Source organism: Phyllostomus hastatus, unplaced genomic scaffold (assembly GCF_019186645.2).
Source record: "Phyllostomus hastatus isolate PE091 unplaced genomic scaffold, TTU_PhHast_1.1 phas_scaffold_385, whole genome shotgun sequence".
Taxonomy (NCBI): Eukaryota; Metazoa; Chordata; class Mammalia; order Chiroptera; family Phyllostomidae; genus Phyllostomus; species Phyllostomus hastatus.
The window spans coordinates 7843733-7857294 of NW_025334026.1; the positions used below are offsets into that span (position 1 = coordinate 7843733).

Below are 13562 nucleotides of genomic sequence, written 5' to 3' on the forward strand. Positions count from 1 at the left end.
TAATCTGATCCTCTGGAGGTTTTACAATGCTCTCTCTCCAGCTCCTCCTCCACCTGCCTGTCTGGCCAGAGAGGCCTGGCTGGACTCCAGGATGCTCACAGCTCACTTCTCCCTCTTGCAGTTTGAGCAGGCAGCCTAGCCAGGGTCTGGCACAACTTCAGTGGGCTCCAAGGGGCTGAACTGGGGGCAGCTCTGGAGTGGGGCTCCCCGGTGTGCAGGCACCAAAAATCTATCTTCTCAGCCCAGCTAGCAGGATTGGGACCACTCTGGCAGATCCAGGGAAAGGTTTGGAACTTCCTCCAGGAACACAGGTAAGTGAAAAGGGCCTCATAAGGGGAATTAACAGGCAGTTACACATCTGAGTGTGTGTGACTCCACACTGGTTTCCTTATCTTAGACCTGCAGGAGGGTCTGTAGCCATTCTCCAGGGGAGGGGGATATTTCAGGGACATACTTTTGATTAAATTCCACTTGCTCTTCAGAGCTCAACCCAGACATCACTTTCTCCAAGACGCCTTCCTAAGCCCTAAAGTACCCTTTCTCTGCATCCTCAAAGCATCCTGCATGTTGACATAACATTTTCTAAAAGCCTAATGACCCCTTGGTTCCCCACACATACTAGATGTGGGGACCACCTCATACTAGAGGTGGACCACCTCATGGCCTGGTGCCCTCCTCCAGGCGTCCCCTTACTTTCAAGTCAGTGACCTTGTAAGTGTCTTGGATGCCTGCTATTAACCTGGGGAAGGAGGGCTAGATCCTTTTCTTACTTTGACAGACAAGTGCCTGTTTACATGTGTACACACACACACACACACACACACACACACACACACACGACCTCAAGGAAAGTTCAGTCTGTTCTACAATCCAAGTCTCTGTAATAGAATTTAAAGGGTGGCAATGGGCCACCCTTTGATAGAATTTACTGGGTGGCAATGGGCCAAGTTGTGGATATTGTGGCCTCAAACTAATGAGCTCAAACCCTTGCATAATACCAATCATGGTATTTAGGGTGTTGGCCCCCATGTGTATGTCCTCTTGGTTGACAAGATCTCCTACTGGGACCTGTTTTTCATCCCCATTTTGCTGTTTTGCTTTCCTCTTTTCCCAGGCTGGGGCTATTCCCTTGGTTGGAGTGTCCCAGCTCAGCTCCTTATCACTAGTAGAGTCTCCATTCCTTTTACTGCTCTTCAGAGTGAGGGGGAGGCTTGGAACCTAGAGTCAGATTAGAGAAGGGAGAGGACCCTGATCTGTGGGTGGAAGCTTGCTTTCTCTTTCTGTTCCTTGATGATCGTCCCAAACTACTTTCAACAACAGATCACTTACGCTGAAGTGTTAATCTCATGCCCACACACAGATAGACTTCAATGATCTATGTACAAAATTCACATCTTTCTGTTAGCATAATTTTTGGACTTTATTATGCTGAAAGAGTGTCTGTCTCTTCCCCAACCTTGACTGTGACATTACAAAACCCTCTTCTGTCAGTTTGGCCTTGGAGAGCTCTGCTTTCAATTCCCATTTCTCATTTTCCCTGGCTGCTGCCATTAGGGGTGGGGGTACAAATAGACACAGGGCATGTCTTAAAACTCAGACTGGGGCTGGGGGCACCCAGTCCACTGGCAGGTGCAGAAGGTCACTGCTATAACCTCCCACAAAGGCCAATAAGACCAACCCCCTGGGGCTCAAAGCACACAGTCTAGCTTGTGTTTGGAAACAGAGAGGTGGCCAGGAATTTACAATATGATGTGATAGGTATAGATAAGAAGTACATGATGCTTTGAGAGTGCAGAGAACAGGAGCCTCACCTTGTGAATGATGGAAGACTTTCTGAATGAGGTGATGTCTGAATTGAGCCATGAAGAACAAATAAAAGTTATCCAGGAAATGTTCGTCTGTACCCTGATCCCAAAATTCTCACTTTCCCTCAAGCTCTGAAGAGACCAGAGAGAGACACTTGAGATACCCTGCTGTGCTTTGTCCAGGATATTTGGGTTGGTAGCCTGGACTCTGCAGCATTAGTTGAGCTGAGAGTGCCTGTGGATATTCCTAGGGGACCATGGGCAGATATGGAGACATGAAGAGGGACTGGGAGGTTCTCGAAAGCTTTGGGGGCTGATGGATGGTGTGGTACCACTGCTGGTTTCTGTCTGGGAGATTCTCAGACATGGGTTAAGTCTGTTTGGGACATAGGACCTTGGTGGTTTCTGCCTTCAGTACCTTTGCTAAGTGTTGGCATCTATCCCAAGGACTAAAATTTGGGAATCCAAGTAGAACCCATAAGGCATCCTAGCAGTGCCTCATCCTCCTGTGGCTGAGGAAGGGGACTGGTGATGTGGCTCTAACTTTACTTGAGTAGTGGAGTTATTTAGGTTATACTATTACCTGGGCCAGCTGCAACTGGAGAGTCTACAGTGGGCCTTGCTCTTCTAGGTTTAATGATCAATCTCACATGGGCTGAGGATCATCAAGATGAAGGACTTGATAGGACCTTGGCCATGAGGAACAGAGGGCTAAAGGAAAAAGCCAGAAATATGTGGGGTTAGCATGAAAGGATGGGCTAGTAGTGGGATGCCCTTGGGGTGGATGTGCCTAACATTGCTATTCGGCCACCACCATAATATGAATTTAAGCAAAGGACCTCCTCTTTCTCCCATTCTTCTTCTTCCTTCTCCTCTTCCTTCTTTTATTATTATTACTACTGAGGGGGCTGTGGTGGGCTGGGAAATGATAATATACAAAATAAGAATGATTTTTTTTTATTTTGGAAGGAAACATTAATCCTACTTTGCCCTAGCTTTTAGTGGTATCCCTGAGTCCAACTGCATACAGGACCCAATAAAGAGACAGCTATTTATTCATGACAGCTACGCAGGATCCAACAGAGCTTATATTACTGGTTTTCTGTACTTTGGATTGAAGTTGTATAAAGATCCATGGTGGGAGTGGGAGCTTTTCCCAGGGTCTCAATGACAGTGAATGAAATAAACTTCAATGGCAGTGACCCTGAATGGGGGCATTTGGGGAGACTACCTTTCTGCACTTTCTAATTTTCAATGATGAATGCACATTAGTTGTGTAGCAGTTGTATAGAATTAAAAAGGACTCTGTCCAGGGAAAACATAAATCCAGTCCAACCTCAGAATGGACCATGACAAGTGGTTAGGCTGAAGTGAACCACATGGGGGTCTTTTGGTTTGGGAAGGGGAGTGGGTGCTTTGAGCATCCTGGCAGCCCCCATCCCTTTTCCCACTCCAACCTCCCTGCATGGCTCCCACCTGCTGGCCAGAAAGGACCGTGGTTATAGGGCTGGCTGGTGGTTGTTCATACACCTGAGAGACCTGACCTATGCTGAAAACCTCATAGCTTAACTGTATCTCTCTCCACAGTGCATTTTCTGTGTTTGGACCCAGGATACTGAGGCTGTACACATGGCTCTCCTTTGCTTCTTCTGGTCTCAGCTCGTGTCTGTACACACAGGCTTGTCTGACTGATATGCTTTCTTAGAAACCGATGGTTTTATTGTTGGGTTTGGCAGCTCTTCTGGCAATGAGGTTGGAGAAAAAGTTGGGCCTTTGAGCTCTGGTAGATGGCCTTGGCAAGTGACAGCAGCATGATTTAGGGAAGGGACACTGCCATTCACAATGAACATTATCCAGAGTGCCCTCCTGGGTCTGCTGTACTCTAAGAGACTTGGATGGCCTAGCCAGCAGTGTTGGTGGCCAAGGTCAGGTGGATGGAGCAAGGCTACTCATCAAACTGTTTGTGAGCTGCTCATCACCTCCAGGGTCCTTTCTGGGGACGCCTCCCTGCCTCCTCGCCTCTGGGGTCTGCAGTGTTAGCTAGCAAGCAGCTTGGGAAACCCAATGTCAGCCCAGGCTGCACCTCTGTGTCTAGACTTAGAGAGGGCTCCCAATGCTCAGAGGTCCCCAATGCTCTGGGAATAGATTTCGCTAATGACCCTTTTATTCTTCACCTGTCCTGTTCATGCTTTGAATTTGTCATGCTCTATCATTAGATATTCAGTGGCACAGGAGTGCCACTCTCTCAGCCAAGGGAGTGGGATAGAGAGAAGGAAGGGTGAAGGAGAGGGCAACTGGAGAGAGAGGAATCTGGGATGGTTGGACAGAGAAAAACAGGGTGTCATTTCTGCTATTTGCAAATCCGCTAGACCCTTGATCTTCAGGGTCTTAGAGCAGAACACAGATTCACAGGTGATTCAAGAAAACAGAGGTCTGTGCCCTGCTGTGGGGTATGTGGATGGCAGGGAGACAATACCTATATCAAATCCACATCCACCAGGTTACTGTGGCCATGGAGCCTGACCCACAATAGGTCAGAGAACGGGGCCTAAGAGCTGATCAAGAAATTAGACCTGGGACTCAAGAGGAGACTTTGACCAAGAACTTACATTTATACAATTGATCCCATGTGTTCATGAAAATCTCATGGGATGGGAAGTGTGGAGATTCTCATCTCTACTTTATCACTTGCATAATGAGGTAGATGTCTTTCTACCTTTGTGGGGGCAGGCTGTAAGTTGGCTTTGAATTTGGTGCTATTGTTAGCTGATAGCTCCACATCCCATGCACCTGCATTTCATGCACATGGAAGCCAGGCTGTGTTGGACTGCTTATTCTCTAAATTGGGATTGTATGCATTTGTTTGGATTTAGCAATCATGGGCAAGACAAGAGGAGCGGTTGCCTCCAAGAGGCCTTCCATTCTTGCATTTGCGTCCATCTACTTCTGTGGGTAGGAACATAGTGAAACAACAACTCTAGAAAATTTGACTAATGAGAGGAAAATTAAAAAATTAAGAAATTATGGCTTATATATTATTCTAACAAATAAGACAACTATTTACTTATACTTATTTACTTATTTACTTGAACAGACTTCTCCTTGATTACAGACCATTAGTGTCTCTAGATTGTTGACCTTTTATTAGAACTTTATAGGTATGAGTTTTACAAATTTTTCATTTTACACCAGAGAGCTAAGCTCACTTAGCTTATTAATGTGGAAATATTTTCTTGAGTTCATTTTAACCAGAACTTCTGTGGGATCACCCTATGCCAGGCACTAAGAATAGGAAAGCAGAGGACACCTGCCAGTAGCCTTACAGAGTAGGAGACAGTCATGGGGAAAGAAAAATGGATGTACTGTGTGGTGATTGCTGTAGGAGAGGTACGGACCTCTTTTCGCCTGGGAGAAAGAGGTGGTAAGGGGAAAGCTGGTTCTTGGTGGAAGGTTTCCCAGAGAACGTGATAATCTGAGTAGGGCTTTGATGGATAAGTAGGATTTCACTAGGGTAGCAAAGAAAGACATCCCAAGCTGGATGAATGGCACGTGTAAAGCCCAGAGATGTGCAAGACTGGCCTCTCATGGGAGCTGCAAGTAGTTTCACGTGGCTGTAGCTGGTGTGGATTAGGGGGGATCTGGAAGGAGAAGAGAGGTAACCAAAGGCAGATTGGGTCAGTAGTTTATGAAAGGGCCTGTTAGGTAGATTAAGGAGTTTGATTTTATCCCAGATACTTTCAGTAGCAAATATTTTGTATTTTAGAAAGATTGATCCAATTGTGAACTCTTGTTCAAGTTTCCTGCACTGTTTACTTGGACTGTACAACAGATTCTTTAGAAATCCCATACAGATGAAGGACCTTTTGTAGAGCTGCTTCTGGCATTATGCCATGATCCAACTTGGCCCAGTAGCAGCTTCCTTTCTCCCTTACCATGAAGTCTGCAAACCTCTCGAGTGCCCTCTGCTTACCTCTCCATCTGACCATGGCCTAGTCTCTCCTCCATCAGTGCTGGCGTTCTGCCATTCTCCATCCTTGCTTTGTGCAATTAGAGCCCATTCTGTCTGTCCAGAGCAATCCCTGCCCCCTCACAATGTCAACAGGCACTTATCTTCCAGGTCCCAGCCTTACCACCCTCTCAGGAGCCTTTCCTGATTCCCTGAGTCGGTTAGTCCTCTGATGAGAATCGGTGGTGGCACTCTGAATTTCCTGCTTTTTGTCCTCATCTTCTTTGCAATTGTTTGACATTTGTCTTTCTGTAAGCTCCTGAGCCCCGCCAGGGCTGGGCTTCATCTCCCCAGTTTGCCACCGTATCTCTGACACCTAGCAGGATACTAGGAACTATTTGTGAATGGATGGAGGTAGGGGATTCATTTAGAAATGTTTTGGAGGAGACTAGATGAGAGATAAAAGGGCTTGAGTGAAGCCAGCAGCAGTGGGAATGGAGAGGAGGGGCCTTGTGTGGACCAGATCTCTGGGGTAGCACACAGTGGATTGTACTGGATGTAGCATCCTGGAAGAGTGGAAAGAGGCAAAGAAGATGATATGAAGGACTGCAAACACATTTTGTCCGCTCTCCCCACCTTCTTACCCCTGCTTGTAGAAGAGGGGACAGTTTTGCTCTATGTGAGTTTTGCCTTTCTGCAGCCCCTCTCTACCATGGCCTCCTAAGAGGAAGAGGCCTTCCTAATCACCAGGCAGAGGCTGGACCTGGATCAGCAGGATCTGGTCCCTGTGTTCAGAAAGTTCACCACCATACACAGTTGCTGTGTTGCTCTTCCTGTCTTTATGCAGATAGTCTACCTGGACAGGGCATTGCTCAGAGCAGGCCTTGCCTTGCTGCCCTCGCTCTGTGTGCGTCTGGGTGATGTCAGACCAAGGCTTGCTCTCAGGTCTCATCACCAGGTGTCCAGTATGGAAAAGAAGACAACAGGGTCCTTCCTCGCACCTCTTGGCCGGCGTAACCTTGTCCAGGATCTGCCCAGAGGTCTTTCATTCTCTGTGGGCTCTTCTCAGGATACAGATCCCTGAGGGAATGAAATAAGACATGAGTTAAAGCTCTCTAATTGCCTAACGTCTTGCACTGTCTGAGTTCCAAAGTATTAGTGAAACGTACTAACATTTACCTAACACACCTAACACAGCTAAGTAATGAGCAGAGCGACAACATGTGCGTTGGCCAGAGTTGTTCCCTGTGGGGCTGGCCTTCAGTTCAGTTCAGTTCAGTTCTCTCGAGGCTGACTTCCTAAATTGCATCATGATTTTTTTTTGTTGTATTTTTTCCATTGCATTTCTTTCCATTACCATTTTATCCCCCTTATACTGCCACCCCTCCTGCAATCACCACACAGTTGTCCATGAATTCAGTAGATCTAAAATTAGTCTGGGAGCATTTCTTTCTTCTTGATATGTGCAAATGTGGTACAACAATTCACAAATATGGGATATAAGGCTGTGCCTGCCAATGGGCTCTGACCTGCAGAATGATCTCAGAACTTTACTCTCTCTTGTAATTTCTTTTAATTTGTTAACATTTATATTAAAAATATGTACTATGTGCCAAAATGTTCAGATTATGCCTTGATGATGATTCTCAGAGCACTCCAATTTGAGATCTCCAAGGAAAATTCTTGTCCAGTCACAAACAAAACCATACTACATGTTTCAAACAGATGGCATAAATACAGAGAATTAGTTACTTTGGACTGCAAAGCTGAAATGATCCAAGAACTAATAATTGTAAGAATAGCTACTATCCCTAAGGTTGGGGAAACAAGAGGGAAAGAGGACCCTAGGGGGCTGGTGCTCAGAGCCCCAAGGAGGCATCAGGCCAGCAGGGCTGCCATGCAAAGGGGCAGGGTATATGGGTGGAGTGTGGCATGGCAGGTGGTCTGACTGCCGGGGGTCATGGCCCAGCTACTGCTAGCATCTCTACAGGTGGGCAGAGCTGGGGCTGGACATTTGAAAGTGGGGCAGTGAGGCTGGTCTTGGCAGTAGCAAAGTGTCCCTCTGCAGCTCTCTCCCTCCTGGCCTGTCCTTCTCTCTTTGAGTCCTCCTTTGGCTGAAGCAACAGGAAACCTGTGGGTAGGATGCCTGGGAAGAGTGGTCTGGGAAGCCCAGCCTCAGCACTGCACAGTGTGAGGGTGGCCAGATTGAGGGGCCACAGAGAATAACCAGAGTCACAGAAACAGATTTGAGGACAGGTTAATTTCAAGGCTCTGCACACTCACTCCTACCTTATATGGAGATTAGGCCTCCTGTGCTGTATTCTGATAAGCTCATCTGGTACAAGTCCAGTAAAGTTAAGCTCCCTCGAATAGGAATGAAGAGGTGGATTTTTGCGTGTGTCAATCACCAGAGAAGAGGCAAGCCATTCTTTGGACAAAAGGGTGCAAATGGTGGGTCTTAGACTGGAGGGGAGGGAATACCTGCTGCTCTCCGGACTGTTGTCTCTTCAGTCTGAACTCTGCAAGGTGCTTTCAAAGGCACTTCTTGATGGTGGCCAAGGCAGAGAAGACTGAGCCATTGCCTCTGCCTAGAGCACCCTGCTTTCTGTTGTTCTCTGGCTTCCTAGCCCTTTGTTCTGAGGAACCACAGAGAGAGTTGAAGAAAGACTTATGGGGCATGGAGGCCTATGGAGGGACCTAGGACCAGCCCCCCAGGGCCCCCTGGGGGCTATCATGCTATAGTGATGTGGGGAGAGTTCTCCAGGTATACCCTAAGCAAAAAGGTGACAAGGTCATTGTTCTTCCTCATATGAGCGTTCTCTTAGTGGTCAGTCTCAGAATTATGGGACCTAATTTTATTAATAAAACTGGGATTAATAAAATAGATCCCAAGGATTTGGGGACCAGGTAGTAGAGATAGAGCTTGGAATGTCCCTCCAGATGTTTTCTTATCAAGTGGTTCTTCTTGAGCATCTCTCTGCCATGCCAGCCTCTACCGATTCCAGAGTCCACCTTCCTTAGAGATTCCCATGAAGTGGCACAGGGCTCCGGGTTGTAAATCCGGGAATACTCTTCATGCCAGGCACGCATCTCCCACCTCCACCCCAGCCCTGTTCTCACCATTTTCCTTGCTCACTTTCTCTAAAGGCGAGAAAGAGTGCCATATGCAAGTCTCCCTGGAAGGAGACAGGAAGTTACATTGAACTGCTGTCTAAGTGGGTGATGGCAGACTCTTTGCCTGTCGGTGTGAGGGCTCAGGCATCTGAGGGTAGGAGGAGGATGCCAGGCAGGGGTAAAGTAGGGACAAAGAGGGATTTGCTGGAAAGGTGGGGAGAGGCAGTATTGCTCAGTGATTTTGCCCAAGGTCAGCACGGTAGTGCCTTCTCTTTCTGACCTTGGTCAGTCTGAGTTGGTTGTGTGCATGCCCCGTCTCTCAGAGCAGAGTTTGTGGTCTGGGTGAGTGTGTCCACCCCACTCCATCCTTCACTGACTCTGAGGCCATTGGAGATGATTTTGCAAAGAGTTTCTAAAGATTTTTTAGCACACGCCTTCTGCTGTGTCTGTCCCCATCAGCCAAGAATTGGTTAAGCATAGAACATGCTTTCTAAAGTCCCTGTGTTTTAACTTTTGCTTCCTCTCTCTGTTAAGAGCATTGCAGTTTAGTTTAAAACTGCCATTTCACAAATGAGGAAATCCAGGCTCAGCAGGGGAAGGGCCACACACGTGGGCTTCCTCCTGGTCATGCTCTGTGTCGCAACTATTTCTCTTGGTGATCTACCTGTAATATTTGGGTGAATAGAGTGGTCGTCTGGCTGGCTCCAGGCCATGGGCCTTTTCGTCTGTTTGGAAGGTGGACATGTGCAGACATGTGTATACATGGGCATATGTATGTGCACATGGGCAGATGTATGTGTAGTGCTAGGCATGTGTGTGTGCATAGGCAAGTATGTGTACCTGGGTAGGCACATGTATGCATGAGCAGGCATGTGTACCCATGGGCACACATGTGTGTGCAAAGGCAGAGGTGTGTGTGCATAGGCAGGCTTATGTGTACATGGGAAGATGTGTATGTGGGCAGGCATGTGTATGTGCATGGGCAAGTATTGTATGTACAGGGGTAGATAGATGTGCATGTGCAAGGGCAGACATATTTTTATGTGGACAGACATGTGTATTCATGGGCATGTATGTGTTGTGCATGGGCAGATATATGTGTACATAGGCATATTGTTCACGGGCAGGCGTGTGTGTGCACCTTACATGGTGACTGTCACCTAGCAGCACTCTCAGGAGAGGAGCACACAGCAAAAACAAATCAAGTCCTGGGGCACTGTCTGTCCAGCTCCGTGTCTGCCGAGGGTGCCCCTGATACCGCTTGCACCCAAGGGTCCCAGCCTTTCTCCCTGGTCTGGGAGTCTGCATGTGGACCATTGATGCCCTGATTCAAACCATGCAGTCTGCAACCTTCCTGGCTGCACTTTTCCACCTCCACAGCTCTGTCTCCTTGCAGAAGTAAGAGGTCTGCAGGACGCTGTTCCAGCAGCAGCCACGGCAGCAGCAGGAGCAGCACCGGCACCCTCCAAATTGGGACTCTAGCCCTTTAAATCTGCTCAGTTACCAAAAAAGAAGAGGCATCAGACCCTGTTAATTAAAGCTCGCCCTGGTCCATCATTCTGAGGAGCTGCAGTGCTCTGCTCCTTCCTGATGGCTTAGAGATTCTCCTTAACTCCCAGCCATGGATCTTGGAGAATTTCCCCCGAGATCAGCAGGAGGTATGATCCTTATCGATGGCACTCTGGGGCTTATGTGGCTCTAAATCAATAATACAACTGACTGCATGGATGCTGCCTGGCCCCCTTTCCTTTCCCTCTTCCCCCTGCCTCCTCTACAATTTCCCAGCTTGTGTTTAGTTGAGACAAATCAAGTTTTTGTGGGTTTCAGAGGAAGGGGAGGGGTTGGGGGTCTGAAGGTAGCTCCCAATGCATTTGCTTTGGTCCTGGCTTCACCCAGCTGCCAAAAGGGCTTGGAGGGGATGGGAAACATGTTTCTTCCAGCTCAGGATCATGCAAAACCATTTCCTCCTGACTGGGTGCCTTCCTTCAGGTTAGCATTAAAAGGGCATAACCCTGACTTGACTTGCTCCTTAAATCAACGAGCTGCCACTTCATCAGTCTGAAGATGGTTGCGCGGCTGTTCCTGTTATTAGAAAACTCGTTGCATACAACTTTCTCTACGAGCATTGTCCCGGCAGGAGCACCTGTCCTCCAGTCTCCCCTCCCCTTTACTTTGAATGCTGCTAGACTAAAATGCTTGCTGTAAGATTTCAGGAATTCATAACCCTTTCCCTGTGCCTTTTGAGGAAACTCACTTCCAGACGAGTCTAAGGTTCTGTTGCAAAGAGTTGTTTTTATTCAGGAATCTGCTCTAGCCTGGCAGAGAGAGGGAGATTTATCTTCTTTTACATTGCATTTTGTAAATTGTACTCAAGCCCAGGGAACATCTATCTGCAAATCCTTCATTGATTTGTTTTTGCCCCCACAGCTTCCTTCTGGGTGAAATGTTCTCTCGAGTCATACCCGAAGGAAAGGTTTCCTTTCAATCAGCTTGACATGACTTCACAGATGTCCCTGAAAGCCAGGCCCTGGCAGAGGGAGCCATTTTCATCGTCCTGAGGAACAGTTCCCAGGAATCCAGAACCAGGATCCATGTGCCTTGAGAGGGGGCGTCCAAGCTATACTCCCCTGTCCCCTCCCCCACCCCAGGGGAGTAGCTTAGGAGGGAAAGCACTTTTACAGATTTTTCCAGGGGCTTTGAAACACTGTGGATGATTAACACTGCTTCTCAAGTCTTGAGAGGGAGTTGAGCCAAAACACAGCTCACAGGAGTGGGAATTTCCCCCCAAAGTTATTGCCTGCCAAGTTCAAAGCTGTTTACACAAACAGTAGTTATGATGTGTGCAGCTAAATCGTCTCCAATCCCCCAGCGAAGGATGGAACTTTCTCTGGGTAAAAGTCACAGAAGTCAGCATATCTGCCTCCCAGTCCCGTGCATGCAATCTGATTCATACTCTCAGAAGACTAAAACTCTCAGCCATGGAAGAAAACAGTCCAGTTAGGAGAGATGGTTCAAAGTCTGCAAATGAAGCACTTGGTGGAATTCCTAATCCCTGTGCCCATCGGTGGACTGAGGCTCTGAGGGAGGCAGAGGGGAGAGATATTTCCTGGAAACAAAAAGCCACCAGGGAGGTATGATGAGGGAAGCCCCCAGTTGAATGGGGAGAGGAGACCTGTGGGAGGCAGCATTCTGGGTCTGGTGCTCTCTTCCAGGCTTTGCTTTCCAGCTGGTCTGTGAATGGCTCCACTGAGGGTTGGGCTTGTGCCTGGAGTTGGGGATGTAAGGATGACTGTGGCCCCGGTAAGCAGGGTGACTTTCTGAGCTCACAGACAGAGGGTCCAACCTGGGAGGTCCTCTCCTAGTTCTTCTTTCCTGACCCCCTTGGGGGCTAAACGTCCTGGGTCCTCTGCCTCTCTGGGACTATTGCTCCAGAGTCAATACTCTTCTTCCACCAAAAGAACCTGGGAATCACAAAACCCCTGCTAGGGCAGGGAGAGGCTGGGACAGACGTCACTACTGTGTAATCATGGCTTTGGACTGGCGGGACCTATGAACAATACGAAAATGAGTAGATTGTTCCTTTGTGTAAGTTTTCTTTTCAACTTAATGATGTGTAAATGTGTTTTGTTTTTTAATTTACTGGATGGCTGCTGGCTTTCAAGGAGCTGTAAATAGATCCTAATGGAGTGTGTTTAGACCTGGCAACTTTGCAGTTCTGTGGTCCATGGGTGTGCTTTTTATGGCTTTAGTGGGTGTTCCCATTACCACGGTGTTGGAGCAGAAAGGGCATAGCCTTGGGGAAATGACAGATCTTCACTGGCATCTCAGTTTCACTGGCTTCTGTGTGGCCTAGGCCAACTAGGTAGTCTCCCAAGGCTCAGTTTCTTCATCTGTAATATGGCGACGTTGTCAGGGTTAAATGGAATAATTTAGCTAAAGTCTGGGCACACAGCAGGTACAAAACAAGCTTTCTCCTTTCCTTCCAATGAAGGCACCTGCCTTCTGTTAAGGAAACCTTAACATGAAGGATGGAACCACTTAAATAGGACCCTGCCTTCTCTAGGGCAGGGGCAACCTCTTCCTGTAATGAGGGGCAACCTCATTACATCTACCCCCGCCCAATGGCTAGTGCAGGACCTGATGTGGGGTAGAAACTACATAAAAATTTATGCCTGAAGGTCTGTGGACATTTAACCTTCAACATAGGTGATTTCTAATGACTAAGCGAAACCACTTCTCACTCAGTTCACTTACGAAATACAGCTGAGCCAGACAGATCAAAGAGCCCCGTGACCATAATAAATCTGGCCTAAAGTATATTCTTTTGTGAATTGTAATAAAAAGGCTCTCCCACACTAGGACCTGCAGCAGGTACCTATGGATTCCTGGAGTGTGCCGGGAGCCATTCAGGTTGCTGAGGGGTGTCCAGGTGACTTCTGCCTTTGCTCATGAGTGCTACTTTCTCTTTTTCATGGTCCAAAGAAGAGACTCTGAAAAGGAAAAACAGCTCTGGTTGGAAAGAGGCACTTTACCCTGTCATTCTGGTGTGTAGGACAAGTCAATGAATTAATCAATAAGCCAGTCTGTGTATAGCCACTACTTATTGGGCAGAGTCATTGATTTCATAAATATATATCAAAATAATGATAATGTAACAACTCATACCACCACTACAGCCTATTATTCACTGAGGGTCT

At 47.5% G+C, this 13562-nt stretch overlaps 1 protein-coding gene across 2 annotated transcripts in view; it reads left to right on the plus strand.

The window, feature by feature from the left end:
* Positions 1-250: 250 nt before the first annotated feature.
* Positions 251-13562, plus strand: part of CALN1 (calneuron 1) — a 479834-nt gene continuing 466522 nt past the window's right edge. The window contains exon 1 of one of the 2 annotated variants that reach the window (XM_045819681.1): positions 251-311. The gene's annotated coding sequence lies outside the window, so the exon portion shown is untranslated. Of the gene's footprint in view, positions 312-10398; positions 10524-13562 lie in introns of those variants that run through there. The other variant, XM_045819682.1, reaches the window with a different exon arrangement.